This window comes from Cervus canadensis, chromosome 4, assembly GCF_019320065.1.
Source record: "Cervus canadensis isolate Bull #8, Minnesota chromosome 4, ASM1932006v1, whole genome shotgun sequence".
In the NCBI taxonomy this organism is placed as follows: Eukaryota; Metazoa; Chordata; class Mammalia; order Artiodactyla; family Cervidae; genus Cervus; species Cervus canadensis.
In genome coordinates, this window is record NC_057389.1 from 46,363,741 (window position 1) to 46,380,084 (window position 16,344).

The 16,344-nt window shown below is 41.5% G+C and overlaps 1 protein-coding gene and 1 long non-coding RNA gene across 2 annotated transcripts in view; both read left to right on the forward strand.

Moving 5' to 3' along the window:
- LOC122439677 overlaps positions 1 to 4,482 on the forward strand; it is a 32,848-nt gene extending 28,366 nt beyond the window's left edge. The window contains exon 3 of the long non-coding RNA XR_006268961.1: positions 3,290 to 4,482. This is a non-coding gene — a long non-coding RNA (uncharacterized LOC122439677). The remainder of the gene's footprint in view (positions 1 to 3,289) is intronic.
- Positions 4,483 to 9,236: 4,754 nt separating this feature from the next.
- The window catches only part of SLC36A2 (solute carrier family 36 member 2), a 62,240-nt gene continuing 55,132 nt past the window's right edge, over positions 9,237 to 16,344 (forward strand). Inside the window, exon 1 of the mRNA XM_043464917.1 lies at positions 9,237 to 9,359. The gene's annotated coding sequence lies outside the window, so the exon portion shown is untranslated. The remainder of the gene's footprint in view (positions 9,360 to 16,344) is intronic.

The window sequence follows — 16,344 nt, forward strand, 5'->3', positions numbered from 1 at the left end:
CAATCAAAGGCCATGGAGTGAAGTGGGCTCAGAGTCCTCCAGAAGCTGGTGAAGCATGCTAAATGAGGGGTAAGAGATACAGAAAGAGAGAAGGGAAAGGTAGGCAGGAACCAGTCATGTGCTAGAATGTTATTCTAGGAGTAGAGGAAGGCCCCATAAGGGTTGTAAGCAGAGAAAGGTCATAATATAATCAATAAATTTTAAAAGATCACTCAACTGCTGCATGGATCATTGATGGGAGGGCCAAGAGAAGAAAGAGTCATTCTGTGGGGGAAGGGATGACCAAGACCAAGCAGGGATTTCAGTGTCCAAGTCAAATCAGAATTTACAGGGGTCAGAGCCTGCCTTCTCCAAGCAGGTGAGATTGGGCAACAGAGATGGGATAGGGAGGCCAAGGCAGGGCCTTGGCTCCATAACTACCTGGACACAGAGGCTCTACCTGGGAACATACCTGAACACAGGTGAAAAGAACTTGCCAGGGCATTCCTGCCTCTCCCTGAGCAGCAGGAGGTCTGAGGCTTCCCCAGGGCTTCCTACCTGTGGCTGTGAGTAGCAGGGGGACCCAGGCAAGACAGGTGAGGCAGAAGTTAATAACTCCAGCACAGTGGGTGGGCCCATAGTCCCTGTTTTCATAGCAAATAAGCTTCTCCTCCCAACACTCAGGTACAATCATTTTTTCCTCCTGTTTGTGGACCAGCTGGGATTCTTCTCTATGTTCCTTACCTTTGTGCTAGATCTCTGTAAACAGATAGGCAAAGCCCTGTGGGAGAAGGCAAGGGTGGGATGTTTCGAGAGAACAGCATCGAAACATGTATATTATCTATGGTGAAACAGATCACCAGTCCAGGTTGGATGCATGAGACAAGTGCTCGGGCCTGGTGCACTGGGAAGACCCAGAAGGATCGGGTAGAGAGGGAGGTGGGAGCGGGGATCGGGATGGGGAAAAAAATTTTAAAAAAAAAAATGCAAGGTAGCAGAAGTTATCCCACCATGAAAGTGAAAGTGTTAGTCACTCAGTCATGTCCGACTCTTTGTGACCCCATGGACTGTAACCCTCCAGGATCCTTTGTCCTTGGAATTCTCCAGGCAAGAGTACTGGAGTGGGTTGCCATTCCCTTCTCCAGGGGATCTTCCTGACCCAGGGATCAAACCTGGGTCTCCTGCATTGGCAGGCAAATTCTTTGCCATCTGAGCCACCAGGGAAGCCCACCATGAGCTTTGAGCAATTCTTTCCCAATCAACCAATTTGAATAAATTTCAAGTTAGTGAAAGCCTAAACTATGAGCCTTTGCTTTTGAAAGCCTAAAAAATTCAGTCCTTATCTCAAACCAGTACTACTTTAGAATCTTCAAGTTCTCCCTGTTGAACAGGATATATTCTAATCTGGTTCATAGGACCCTGGATAATGTGGTCTCCACCTACCATCCAGCTCACCTGACCCCCACCTATCATACAGCTTGTCTTTTGTATGTGTGCTATATTCTAAAACATCTGGGTTCTCTAGTGCTCCCAGGTTAAAAAAAAAAAAAAAAACTGTTGCATGCAGTGCAGGAGACCTGGGTTCAATCCCTGGGTGGGGAAGATCCCCTGGAGAAGGGAATGGCTACCCACTCCAGTATTTTTGCCTGGAGAGTTCCATGGACAGAGCCTGGTGGGCTATACAGTTCATGAGGTTGTAAAGAGTTGGACATGACTGAGAGACTGACCATTATAGCTGATTTACATAGGTGAGATTTTTGTTTGGTTGGTTGGCCATGCCACACAATATCCAGGATCTTAGTTTCCCAACCATGGATCGGACCCACACCTCCAGCAGTGGAAGTGCACAGTCCTAACCTCTGAACAGCCAGGGAATTCCCTGTCCATTTCTTCTTGATTGTCCAAGTTGTTGGTGAATAGCTGTTGATAATTCAGCCCTATTTTCTTTCATGTATAGTTTCTCCTGAATATAGACGTGTCTATATTTCTTCTCTTTAAGTAGCCTATGAACTCACTGAGACTAGAAAAGTTCCTCTTGAACTATTAAAATAGCTGCTCGACAAATATTTATTAGGTGTGTATTTTCAGCAAATAGGTCTTCAAATCCTTGTGCTGGAAGAAACTCAAGCAGCGTAGGCCATAAAAAGGCAGGCTGCAAAGCACCAAGTACATTTAGGTCTCACTTTTATAGATATATATGTTTGCATGTGTGTATATACATATGTGCCTGGGAAATCTCATGGACAGAGGAGCCTGGCGAGCTACGGTCCATAAGGTTGCAAAAGAGTTGAACGTGACTCATCAACCAAACAGCACATATGCATAAATGTATATAATGTGTACTCTGAAATATTAACAGCAGTTACCTCTCTCAAATGAATCTATAGATGTATATATATATATTCTTTTCAATTATGGTTTATCACAGGATATTGAATATAGTTCCCTGTGTTATACAGTAGGACTTTGTTGTTTATCTATCCAATAGATAATAGTTTTCATCTGCTAAGCCCAAACATCTAGTCCTTTCCTCCCCTGACCCCCTGCCTTCTTGGCAGTCACAAGTCTCTTCTCTACACAGATATATTGTTTATCTTCATTTTAAAAATCTTTATGGTTAATTTTTTCTTTTTAGAACAGAAAAATAATGTAGTTATTTCTTAAAATCAATCAGTAATATAAAAATTACCAAATTACAAGTCCCCATAAATCTCTCCTCCTACAAAAACATACCAGTAAAAGTTATGTGAATAGTTTTTCAGGTTTTTTTCATGAATATTTGAATATTCACACCTAATAATCATTTTCAAACTATGATATTAATCTGCCATTTACTTTTTTCTTGCTCAGTAATAAATCATTGATTCATTGTACATGATTTACCAAGTTAACTCTTTCAGTAAATGAGTTCATTCAACAAATACATATTGATTATCAACCATGTGCTGGTCACTGTGTTGGCAATACAATAGTGAACAAACTGTATAAAGTCCTTACCCTCGGGAAATTTATATTCCAATCGGAAAGATGAACATTAGCCATAATCATGCCAGCATACAATTATAATCCATAATAAACTCTATTGAGGAAACGGGCTAGGTGCTCTGATCTAGTTTACGGGGCCTGATCTAATGAAACTGAACAGTCAATAACTAAGAGAAGGTTAGGAGAGAAGGGAAATATTGTGCAGAGGAACCTCTAGTGGCCTGATGCTTGTGAGGGCTGATGATTGGCAGAACAGGCTGGAGGGCATGGGGTCGGGGACTGATGGGTAGAAGCTGATGTTCACGTCATCCTTTCTTATCTATAGGTGACTGAAACAGCCAATGGGACTGCCAGGACAGATGGATCAAGACACCTCTGGATGTGAGTCCTCAGCATCTACGCAGTGTGGGCACTTCCCTTCCTGGTGCTGCTGTATTCATCTTGTACTTCTGAGCCGTGTTGACAATGCTCAGTGCTAGCCAAGGTCCTCCTCATCTTCCAGCAGGCAAGCTCCTCACCCCAGGCCATCACCTGACATGACTGAGCAACTAACACTCTCATATGTTTTTTATATATATCTGTATTGACATATGTACAGGATTGCCATACAGAAAATTTCTTCCACTGTGTTCCTAATAGAACAGTTCTCTATTTTTTAATGCCCAAACTTCATAGAATAAATGTATCTATCCCACTATAATTTTTCTGTACAGTGTTTGTTTAGGAAGCTTTTATAGTTATATCCCCAGAACACTACAGCAGGTTTAACAAAACAATCTGCAAGAAACATCTTGAGGTTTTTCTTACATTGTCTTACATTCCAGACACAGCCAAATGTTAGAATCCCACACAGACAACTTAGAACTCAGAACAAATGTCAGCAAAGAGGATATGGAAGATGTTATGGTAGACAAGCAACTTTTTGTAACAAGCAGGTTAATTTGTGTTCAGTATCACATTGCAAGCATTTATAACCTAACATCAGTTAATTACTTACATATAGACATGCTATGGGGTCGCACCGAGTTGAACAGGACTGAAGCAACTTAGCAGCAGCAGCAGCAATGTTATTATCTTAGGTATGTTTCAAAATTTGCAACTAACACCTGGCTAATTAAAAAAAAAATATTTTCTAAAAAACATTTTCAAAGTAAATTTAAAAAGGCAATTCAAGTGTTAAACAGGGTAATGATATGTTTAAATGAGATCTGCAAATTTCTTTAAAAATTAGGTGACAAGGGCATTAAAGTTATATTTTATTTTCCTGAGATACAGGTCTGGGATGTTTTTCAGTTGATAATAAAGTTTTCACTCCTGCAATGAGATTTATTCTGAAATCATATCTAACCATCTTTGCATAGGAAACAAATTTGCATGGTACTCATCAGCAAAGGTCATTCTCTGTACAATATGGGGACTGGGCCCATAGTTATCACCCTTCCATCTACTGTGTTGATTCAGATTCCCCAGAATTATTTTACTTATTCAAAATACAACTTCAATAAATAAATAAAATACAAAAACAACAACAACAACAAAAATTGGCTGTGTGTTTAGAGTTGGTGTGTCATGTGACATAATCTTTCCAATTCAAAATAACAAGAACTAGATTATCAGGCATGCTTGCACGGATCAAAATTTTAGGAGATTACTGATATTAAGAAGGGCTTTCCCCCCCACCCCCAACAAGTAGTTATTTTGGTTTTAGGAAAAAAACTGTAATAAGGACTCTCATTCAACTCAACCTAAAGTACTGGGGAACAAAAGGAGACTGTATGAGAAAGGTCTGGGGAACTTTCATGGAACAGTCAGGCTCCAAGAAGTATCCTAAGGCAGTCAGGCGTGGGAGCAGACCCAGGAGTCAAGTCACATTAGGGCTTCCAGCGCCCCTGCTGTTTAGCTCTGAGTATTGGCTTCATTCCTTACTTTTGATGTGAACAAGCTTTGTTCACAGCTCTTGAGTTTCAGCTTTTACCATTTTAGGCACCAGGAGGCTAATTTGATGATCTGTCTGGTTCCAGTAATCCAGGGAAAGAATTGATTTAAGGTTCAGCTTGGGTCAGGTACCACCCCTGAACAAATCAGCTGTAGTTAGGAAAGTGCTGGTAGAAACCACAGCTAATTCAGAAGTGGGGTCGGGTCACTTCAGGTAAGAGGGGAGGGTTTCTGAGCAGTTAAGCCTGTAGACATCCATGACAAGTTTTGAAGAAAGAAAAAACAGGAATAAAAAGTGGACAGATTCCATCCCTAGCCTTCAGTTTTGCTCATTAAAGTCACAAAAACTTAACCAGTGTATCCACCATGCCTGGATCTGTATGTGGATATGAGTCCTAGCTTTGCAGCTCACAAGCTATGTTGCCCTGGATAAGTCAGGCTTTTAGAATGGGGCTAATAATTTCTCTTTTTCTAGGCTGTTGTGAGAAACTCCTGGTGAGAAACCAGTGGTTCTTGGAGAGGCGGTGGAGTGAGTCCAGTGAATACAAGTACGAGCTCTAGAGCAGTGTCCTCAGTCAGGAGTGAGTTTGCCCCCAGGAGTCATTTGGCAATGTGTGGATTTATTGTGGTTGTCACAAGTAGGAGGGGGTACAACTACTGGATAGAAGCCAGGGATGCAGTTAAACATCCTATGATGCACAGGACAGCCTCAGATGTCAAGAGTGCTCAAGCTGAGAAACCATGCTCTAGAGCCAAGTTATCTGATTCTATTTATATCTCCATCACTTCAAAATTTGGTAAATTACCTTACTTTACTATACCTCAGTTTTCCCATCTGCAAAGTGGAACTAATACTACCAACTATCTCCTAAGCCTATTGTGAGGACCAAATGGATTAATATATGTAAAGAGCTTGTGCCCCTGCCTGGTACATAGTTCTCCCTAAATGTAAGCTGTTACTTCCTCCAAACTTAGCTAAGCTTCAGAATCACTTTGAGACCTTGTCTAATAATAGACTCCCAGGAACCTTCCCTAGTTGTACTAGATCTCAATCTTTGGAATTTGGAATCCAAGAATATAGGGAGTTTAGAGTTCCCCAGTTGATTTGAATCATCAGCCAAGTATGGGGGTGAAGCCTTGCTATGCAGAGTGTGGTTTTCAGACCAGCAGCAACTCGGAGCAAACTCCCATGTGCACACAAATCACTTGGGGGCCTTGTTACAAGTCAGGTTCTGGTTCAGCAGTCTGGGTGCCACCTAAGATTCTGCTTTCCTAACAAGCCTCCAAGTGAGGCCAACACTGCTGGTCCTCCGACAGTACTCTGAGTCCCAACACTCCAAAGTACTTTATAACTGCATGTTATGGATTCCATACCCCCAATATTGCTGCTGGACCCAAAGCCTATTGAGTGCCACAAGGTTGAGTTGGAATAGCTGCCATTGCTTCTTCTTCTCAAGAGCTAAAAGCAAGGTAAGGAAAGAAAGCTGTGTGGGAATGCTTCAGATAGCCTTTATCTCCTGGGGACCCCCTCTACCCCACCTGAGCCGTGATGGAAACCCCCCAGGAGAAGGTCATCCACTTACCACTTGCCTGGCTGCAAAACATATCCCCTTAGCCAGAAAGAATAAAGAACCGTTGGAGGCTTCTGGAGTGCCATTTATTGTAAATTACCTGGAAGTCATTTTGCTTACAGTGGAATTGACCTGGAAGTCAACTTGTTCCTTTTCATGGCTGATGTCTCGTTGTTCTTCAATGTCAGGCCCCACCAGCCTCCAGGAGTCTGTGTTCACAGAGAGTCAGAGATAGGACCGCACCTGAAAGCTCTTTAATTCAGTGGTTTTTCAGGGTGTCTCTGACACATGTGTGTGATGAACTTAGTGGGGAGATGGGTAATGTTTGTTTAGTTTATTTTATATATATATATTTATTTATTTATGGCTGCGCTGGGTCTTTGTTGCTTCACATGGGCTTTCTGTAGTCGTGGCGAGCAGGAGCTACTCTCTAGTTGCGGTGTGCAGGCTTCTTATTGCAGCGGCTTCTCTTGTTTTAGAGCTTGGGCTCTAGGTGTGCAGGCTTCAGTAGCTTTGCCACTTAGTCTTGGCAATTGTGGCCCACGGGCTTAGTTGCCCCGTGGCATGTGGGATCTTCCTGGATCAGGGATCAAACCAGTGTCCTCTGAATTGCAAGGGAGATTCTTAACCACTGGACCATCAGGGAAGACCCTATTTACTTTCATAATAATATATTTGTGTTAATATGTTCAATCCATGGTGGCTTAGAATTGCGTTATAATACTTCTTTTTGAAATTTAGTTTTAAATTATTGCATTGATGAGAAAAATAATAAAAGTATAACACACGTGATAAAATGACTTAACTTCCAGACATGCTGTTTCAGTTCAGTTTCCTTGACTTATGGGTGGAGAAACTAAAGCAAGAGAGGCCCTGAGTCTCGATTTTCTTTAAAATAAAGATAATCATCTCTACTTGGTAGGGTTGTGGTAAGAACTAAACAGTCCATTTACAGCACTTTGTACATTGCCTGGCCCGTCATACATACCTAAGAAATGTTAGCTGCTCACATTATGAGTATTAGATGAGAAACCTTATTAATATGATCATTGACAGTCTCTCTGAGCCTCATGCTCCCCATCTGTAAAATGAAAGCATCAGATGAGAAGGCTAAGCATCTCTGGCCACCCAGCTCCCTCATCCTCTAATATGCCAGAGGAAAATATCTGACAGAAAGATGTGGAACATTAAATCTTCTCTTTTCAGTAGGCCTCATTTTATCCATCTATAAAATGGGAGAAATAAAGACTTCTGTGACAATTCCTACCAACAAGTCAGCCTATTTAAACAACCTATTAAACATCATATTAAAAATCTGTTCACTTTGGTATGTTCTTAATTGACACATTTGAGTGCTAGAGCTAATCCAGCAAGAGAAAAATTATTGGAAAAAAATAAGCACTAAATGTATATGCTCACATCCACTCACAGATAATGAAAACAAAGGCTAGAAGCCATGTAGCTTGTCAGAGAGCAAAGGGCTGTTAAATTCTAAAGCCAAGGCTTAAGCTCCTGTCTCCCAGCTCTCAGACAAAAGTTTCCTTCTCAACTTCTCCTTCTGGTCTTCTTCTTTTATCTTCAATTTCCTTTTAAGTTCTCCTTTGACAGGACTGTCTCTGGATCTCCTCACCACCAGCTCCCCCACTCCTTCCTCTCTCTCTACACACACACACACACACACACACACACACACACACACACACACACACACACACACACACACACACACACACACACACACACACACACACACACACACACGAGCAAGGCTGCCTGAGCCATTATTCAGAGCTGATGCTCCCACATTCCTACTCTGAGACACAAAATTATAGGTCTCAGAGAGCTGGAGCTGGAATAAAGGATGAACACATAGAGAGTTTTCTAGACAAGTAACTCATACCACAAATAAGGAAAAAGATTTCTTCAGTCCTGGTGCCAGTGCAATCTGCATTCCTTTTTCATCCTTTGGACAAGATCCACAGCATATTCTGGTATATAAGAGCCTCTCCCCTCTCTCGCCACGGAAAAGGAATCCAAAATAATACTTTGGACTGCAAATCTGTGCTTCTAGGTCACTTTCCAGACCTAAAATTAGGGATGGTGCTCACTCAGGTGGTCTGAGCCTAGAAGCACAACTCCTAGAAAGACACCAACTTAGATTAGTACACTTGAACAATGATTTTCTCTAACAGCTATCATCATTATCATAATCCACAGGCCACAGAACTGCTCAGAAGTAGAGCCTTCACTGAGCATGGAAGGATACTCAGCTGGAATAAAGGATGAACAGATAGAGAGTTTTCTAGACAACTAACTCATACCACAAATAAGGAAAAAGGTTTCTTCAGTCCTGGTGCCAGTGCAATCTTCACCGTGGCTGGAGTAGAAGACCCTTAAGGCCTTTTTAGTAATTGTTACTGTTATAGTTCAATAGTTTCTTGAACCTAGTGGTGTCATGTATTGGAGTATGGCTTTTTCTTTTTTTTTCTTTTTTTTTTTTTCTGGCTTTACCTTGAGGCTTTCAGGATCTCAGTTCCTTGACCAGGGATTGAACCTGGACCATAGCAGTGAAAGCCCGGAATCCTAACCACTAGGCCACCAGGGAACCTGTTCTGTTTTGTTTGTTTGTTTTTCTGTACTGAGCTTTTTGTTGGCTAAAATGAATGAATATAGAATGATAAACAGTGGGTAAATGGGATCTCTACATAAATGGGGACCACTGAGTAATTATGGCCTTTCCATTCTCAGGTTTTGCCTTTGGAAAACAAAATATGGGACCATGCCAAGGCCATTCATCCACTCATCCTTTATGGAGGGATGCTGGTGATCACTAGAGTGTACAGAAGGCTCTGGGCCTCAAGCTACCATAAGTTTGGGGCCACCACCCAGGTAAGCATCATCCTCAACTTCCCCAACTGCTAGTGAGTTAGTTCAGTCCCCAGAGACAGAATGATGATGTACAGGGTGTGGCTGGCTTCCCCTCAACAGAGGAGATTAGCAATGGCATGGCTGAGAATTTCTTCTGCATAGAGAAGAAATGCCAGCAAGCTGCACCATGGAAAGAACTGGACCCCTGAAAATGCAACCCCATACATGTCATCCCTCTTTCTTAAAAAAAAAAAGAAAATCTAAACCAAGACACATCTTTTTTTCTTGTGTGAAAGCAAAGTCGCTCAGTCTCATCCAACACAATACTACCCCATGAATTCTCCAGGCCACAATGCTGGAGTGGGTAGACTTTCCCTTCTTCAGGGAATCTTCCCAACCCAGGAATCAAATCGGGGTCTCCTGCATTGCAGGCAGATTCTTTAACATCTGAGCTACCAGGGAAGCTCCCCTAATTGATTTTTGGCTACTGTAAGTATGGCCCTAAAGAACAGAAATTCACATTCTTAATCTAATATATAAATAACGTTTGTGAAAGTCATTCAGTCGTGTCTGACCCTTTGCAACCCCATGAACTATACATAGTCTGTTGAATTCTCCAGGCCAGAATACTGGAGTGGGTAGCTGTTCCCTGCTCCAGGGGATCTTCCCAACCCAGGGATTGAACCCAGATCACACACATTGCAGGCAGCAGATTCATTACCAGCTGAGCCACCTATGTTTAGAAAAATATAATCTGATCACTGAGACTTAATTTTCTCAGTAATCCATACTCACCATTTATAAGAAAGAGAAGAAAGAACAGCATTAAATAAATACTATTCTCTTGATTTGGTCCTTAGATAAGTCCTCAAAAAGGAACTCAAAAGAAGGAGAATTAATTCTGACCAGGAAAGAGAGAGGCATCACCGAAGCCCCTGAGACTTGAACCATAAACAGGATTGTTCAGTTCAGTTCAGTCACTCAGTCATGTCCAACCCTTTGTGACCCCATGGACTGCAGCATGCCAGGCCTCCCTGTCCATTATCAACTCCAGGAGTTTACCCAAGCTCATGTCCATTGAGTTGGTGATGCCATCCAACCATCTCAGCCTCTGTTGTCTCCTTCTCCTCCCGCCTTCAATCTTTCCCAGCATCAGGGTCTTTTCAAATGAGTCAGTTCTTCCCATCAGGTGCCCAAAGTATTGGAGTTTCAGCTTCAGCATCAGTCCTTCCAATGAATAATCAGGACTGATTTCCTTTAGGATAGCCTAGTTGGATCTTCTTGTAGTCCAAGGGACTCTCAAAAGTCTTCTCCAACACCACAGTTCAAGAGCATCAATTCTTCAGTGCTCAGCTTTCTTTATAGTCCAACTCTCACATCCATACATGACTACTGGAAAAACCATAGCTTTGACTAGATGGACCTTTGTTGACAAAGTAATGTCTCTGCTTTATAATATGCTGTCTAGGTTGGTCATAACTTTTCTTCCACAGAGTAAGTGTCTCTTATTTTTATGACTGCAGTCACCATCTGCAGTGATTTTGGAGCCCCCAAAAATAAAGTCTGTCACCGTTTCCATTGTTCCCCTGTCTATTTGCCATGAAGTGATGGAATCAGATGCCATGATCTTAGTTTTCTGAATGTTGAGTTTTAAGCTAACTTTTTCACTGTCCTCTTTCACTTTCATCAAGAGGCTCTTCAGTTCTTCTTTGCTTCCTACCATAAGGGTGGTGTCATCTGCATGTCTGAGGTTATTGATATTTCTCCCAGCAGTCTTGATTCCAGCTTGTGCTTCATCCAGCCCAGTGTTTATTATGATGTACTCTGCATTTAAGTTAAATAAGCAGAGTGACAGTGTACAGCCTTGACGTACTCCTTCCCCTATTTGGAACCAATCTGTTCTTCCATGTCCAGTTCTAACTGCTGCTTCCTGACATGCATACAGATTTCTCAAGAGGCAAGTCAGGTGGTCTGGTATTCCCATCTCTTGAAGAATTTGCCACAGTTTGTTGTGATCCACACAGTCAAAGGTTTTGGCATAGTTAATAAAACAGAAGTAGATGTTTTTATGGAACTATCTTGCTTTTTCGATGATCCAATGGATGTTGACAATTTGATCTCTGGTTCCTCTGCCTTTTCTAAATCCAGCTGGAACATCTGGAAGTTCACGGTTACATACTGTTGAAGCCTGGCTTGGAGAACTTTGAGCATTACTTTGCTAGCGTGTGAGATGTGTGCAATTGTGCAGTAGTTTGAGCATTCTTTGGCATTGCCTTTCTTTGGGACTGGGGTGAAAACTGACCTTTTCCAGTCCTGTGGCTACTGCTGAGTTTTCCAAGTTTGCTGGCATATTGAGTGCAGCACTTTCACAGCATCATCTTTTAGAATTTGAAATAGCTCAACTGGAATTCCATCACCTCCACTAGCTTTGTTCGTAGTGATGCTTCCTAAGGCCCACTTGACGTTGCATTCCAGGATGTCTGGGTATATATAGGTAAGTGATTACACCATTGTGGTTACCTGGGTCATGAAAATCTTTTTTGCATAGCTCTTCTCTGTACTCTTGCCACCTCTTTTTAATATCTTCTGCTTCTGTTAGGTCCATACCATTTCTGTCCTTTATTTAGCCCATCTTTGCATGAAATGTTCCCTTGCTATCTCTAATTTTCTTGAAAAGATCTCTAGTCTTTCCTATTCTATTGTTTTCCTTTATTTCTTTGCATTGATCACTAAGGAAGACTTTCTTAACTCTCCTTGATATTCTTTGGAACTCTGCATTCAAATGGAAACCACAAAAACCATAATCACAGAAAACTAACCAATCTGATCACATGGACCACAGCCTTGTCTAACTCAATGAAACTATGAGTCATGCCATTTAGAGTCACCCAAGATGGATGGGTCATGGTGGAGAGTTCTGACAAAACGTGGTCCACCAGGGAAGGAAATGGAAAACCACTGCAGTATTCTTGCCTTGAGAACCCCATGAACAGTATGAAAAGGCAGAAAGATCAGACACTGAAAGATGAACTCCCCGTATTGGTAGGTGCCCAGTATGCTACTGGAGATCAGTGGAGAAATAATTCCAGAAAGAATGAAGAGACAGAGCCAAAGGAAAAACAACACCCAGTTGTGAATGTGAATGGTGTTGGATGTAAAGTCCAATGCTGTAAAGAGCAATATTGCATGGGAACCTGGAATGTTAGGCCTGTGAATCAAGGCAAATTGGAAGTGGTCAAACAGGAGATGGCAAGAGTGAACATCGACATTTTAGGAATCTGTGAACTAAAGTAGACTGGAATGGGTGAATTTAACTCAGATGACCATTATATCTACTACTGTGGGCACAAATCCCTTAGAAGAAATGGAGTAGCCATCATAGTCAACAACAGAGTCCGAAATGCAGTACTTGGATGTGATCTCAAAAATGACAGAATGATCTCTGTTCATTTCCAAAGCAAACCATTCAATATCACAGTACTCCAAGTCTATGCCCTAACCAGTAATGCTGAAGAAGCTGAAGTTGAATGGTTCTATGAAGACCTACAAGACCTTCTAGAACTGACACCCAAAAATGATGTCCTTTTCATTATAGGGTACTGGAATGCAAAAGTAGGAAGTCAAGAAATACATGGAGTAACAGGCAAATTTGGTCTTGTGCCGGGGTCCAGCCTCGGCAGGATCCAGGGGGTACCCTCAGGATGAACGACGTCGGCGAGAGAAAGAGAAGACACGTGAGACTAGCCTTGATAGGGCCAAGTCTATGTTTTACTTTTTGACAACCGGTTTTATACCTTTTCACAGAACGTTTTCAAGGTACAAGATGCTTACTCATGATTACACAGGATTAGCATTACATCATTTTGATTTTTAGGAAAAGCAGGATTTTTTTGCTTTCTAATTCTATAGTAATTCTTATCACATGATCTTCTGGCCTTGGGGCTATTAACATTTTATGCAGGTCAGGTGATTGTAAACCTATTTTCTGTTTTTATGGTGACCTTAACTGAAAGGTAACAGTGTCATAGGGAAATAGTACAGAGTAGAATTATATTCTTGTTAATACAAAAATTAATCTTTCTGCAAAAGTTGTCAGTTGCGTTTATCTAAGAAGTTTACCCCATACTGACTCTGCGACTTTGGTGAGGCAGCTTCTGCCTAGCACTCCTGACTAACAATTAACAACCATCTCATTGTTACCACACTAGGGCTAAGTTCTTATTTTTCTAGATCTTTGACTATATTAACAATGGTTTTTATAACACAACCTTAGCACATTAAAGGCAAAAACACAGCAAGCAAATCACAACCCAATAACCACCTATAGAATAATTTTTCTTATGTTTTCTAATAGGACTCCTTTACCCCTTAAAAGGGCTCTATATCTATTAGGGCTTTTATATAATCAGGTTCTTTATGCTATTTTATGATTAGGATATTATAAGCAATCATGCATATTAGTACCAAGGGCATAAATGCATTTGGCTAACCAACTACCAGCAGAGGAGTTTAAATTAAAACACTCCTTTCACCCTGAATAATCTCATAAAATACCACCACCTGGGAAACTTATTGATTAAAGTTCTAAATTGATTCTTATTTGGGAAGAGATTGGGGAAGGCCTTCCTGCCTGTGTCAGAGAAATTAGGGAGTAGTCCACTGAAGCAGGCAACAGAAAGACAGATGTCATCTTTAAGGTGAGCGCTGGGGGCAGCTTTTCGAAATCCCTGAAAACCTGATCCGCCTTGCCTGTCAGGCTTTCTCCTCGTGACCTTGTCATGGGTGGGATCTCGTGAGCTGGCCTTTTCGAAAACCCCTGTAAACCTGATCCTCCTTGCCTGTCAAGTTTTCTCTCTTACGGCCTTTTTAGGGGTAGGGTCTCATGAGCTGACTTTTTCAAAACCCCTGAAAACCTGATCCGCCTTGCCTGTCAGATTTTCTCCCTTATGGCCTTGTTAGGGGTAGGGTCTCGTGTGTTGGCTCCCGGCAGCCTTGGAGTACAGAATGAAGCAGGGCAAAGGCTAATAGAGTTTTGCCAAGAGAACACGTTGGTTATAACAAACACCCTCTTCCAACAGCACAAGAGAAGACTCTACACATGGACATCACCATATGGTCAATTCCGAAATCGGATTGAGTATATTCTTTGCATCCAAAGATAGAGAAGCTCTGTACAGTCAGCCAAAACAAGACCAGGATCTGACAACCAGAGTTCAGATCATAAACTCCTTATTGCCAAATTCAGACTTAAATTGAAGAAAGTAGGGAAAACCACCATACCATTCAGTTATGACCTAAATCAAATCCCTTATGATTATACAGTGGAAGTGACAAATAGATTCAAGGGATTAGATCTGATAGACAGAGTGCCTGATGAACTATGGATGGAGGTTCATGACATTGTACAGGAGGCAGTGATCAAGACCATCCCCAAGAAAAAGAAATGCAAAAAGGCCAAATGGTTGTCTGAGGAGGCCATACCGTGAAAAGAAGAGAAGCAAAAGGCAAAGGAGAAAAGGAAAGATATACGCATTTGAATGCAGAGTTCCAAAAAATAGCAAGGAGAGATAAGAAAGCCTTTCTCAGTGATCAGTGCAAAGAAATAGAGGAAATAGAATGGGGAAGACTAGAGATCTCTTCAAGAAACAGGAGTGTGACAGGTTCAAATGGAGGGAAAGGTATGAAAGTGTATCTCATTCTCAGGGAATGCCTCTAATTGACGAGTCTGGTTGCAGTGTAGAGAACATGGCGTGGAAACAGAGAGGGACTATTTTGAGTTGAGAGAGTGGGAAATTAAACTTGAAACACAATGGGCTTTGAATCTCAGACTCAAGTTTGGAACTCTTTCCTGTAGGCAATGCTATACCATTAAAGGCTTTTTGAGCATTACAACAACAGTCACTGATCTTTTCTCTGACTTGTGTTCTCTAAGAAGCAATGTATTTTTCTACTCTTAAAAAATGAGTTCCATGTGGTGAGCACTTCATGATCGTAGACTTTCAATGACCATCATTTCCAGCACCTACATTTTAGCACATACAAAGTATATCCTGATTTTAAGATGAGGCAAATGAAGTTCAGGGAAGTAGTCATCTAGATAGTGGTAGAGGCTGAGTTTAATGCGGATGACCATTATATCTGTCACTGTGGGCAAGAATCCCTTAGATGAAATGGAGTAGCCATCATAGTCAACCAAAGAGTCCAAAATGCAGTATTTGAGTGCAGTCTCAAAAACGACAGAATGATCTCCATTTCTTTCCAAGGTAAACTATTCAGTATCACAGTAATGCAAGTCTATGCCCTGACCAGTAATGCTGAAGTAGCTGAAGTTGAACGGTTCTATGAAGACCTACAAGACCAGTTCTAGAACTGACACCCGGTTCTATGAAGACCTACAAGATGTCCTTTTCATCGTAGGGTACTGGAATGCAAAAGTAGAAAGTCAAGAGATTCCTGGAGTAACAGGCAAATTTGACCTTGGAGTACAAAATGAAGCAGGAAAAGGCTAATAGAGTTTGCCAAGAGAACACACTGGTCATAGCAAACACCCTCTTCCAACAACACAAGAGAAGACTACACGTGGACATCACCAGATGGTCAATATAGAAGTCAGATTGAGTATATTATTTGCAGCCAAAGATGGAGAAGCTCTTACAGTCAGTAAAAATAAGACCAGGAGCTCACTGTAGCTCAGATCATGAAGTCCTTCTTGGAAAATTCAGTCTTACATTGAAGAAAGTAGGGGAAACCACTAGACCATCCAGGTATGACCTAAATCAAATCCCTTATGATTATACAGTGGAAGTGACAAGTAGATTCAAGGGATTATATCTGACAGACAGAGTGCCTGAAGAACTATAGACAGAGGTTTGTGATATTGTACAGGAGGCAGTGATCAAGACCATCCCCAAGAAAAAGAAATGCAAAAAGGAAAAATGGTTCTCTGAGGAGACCTTACAAGCAGCTATGAAAAGAAGAGAAATTAAAGGCAAAGGAGAAAAGGAAA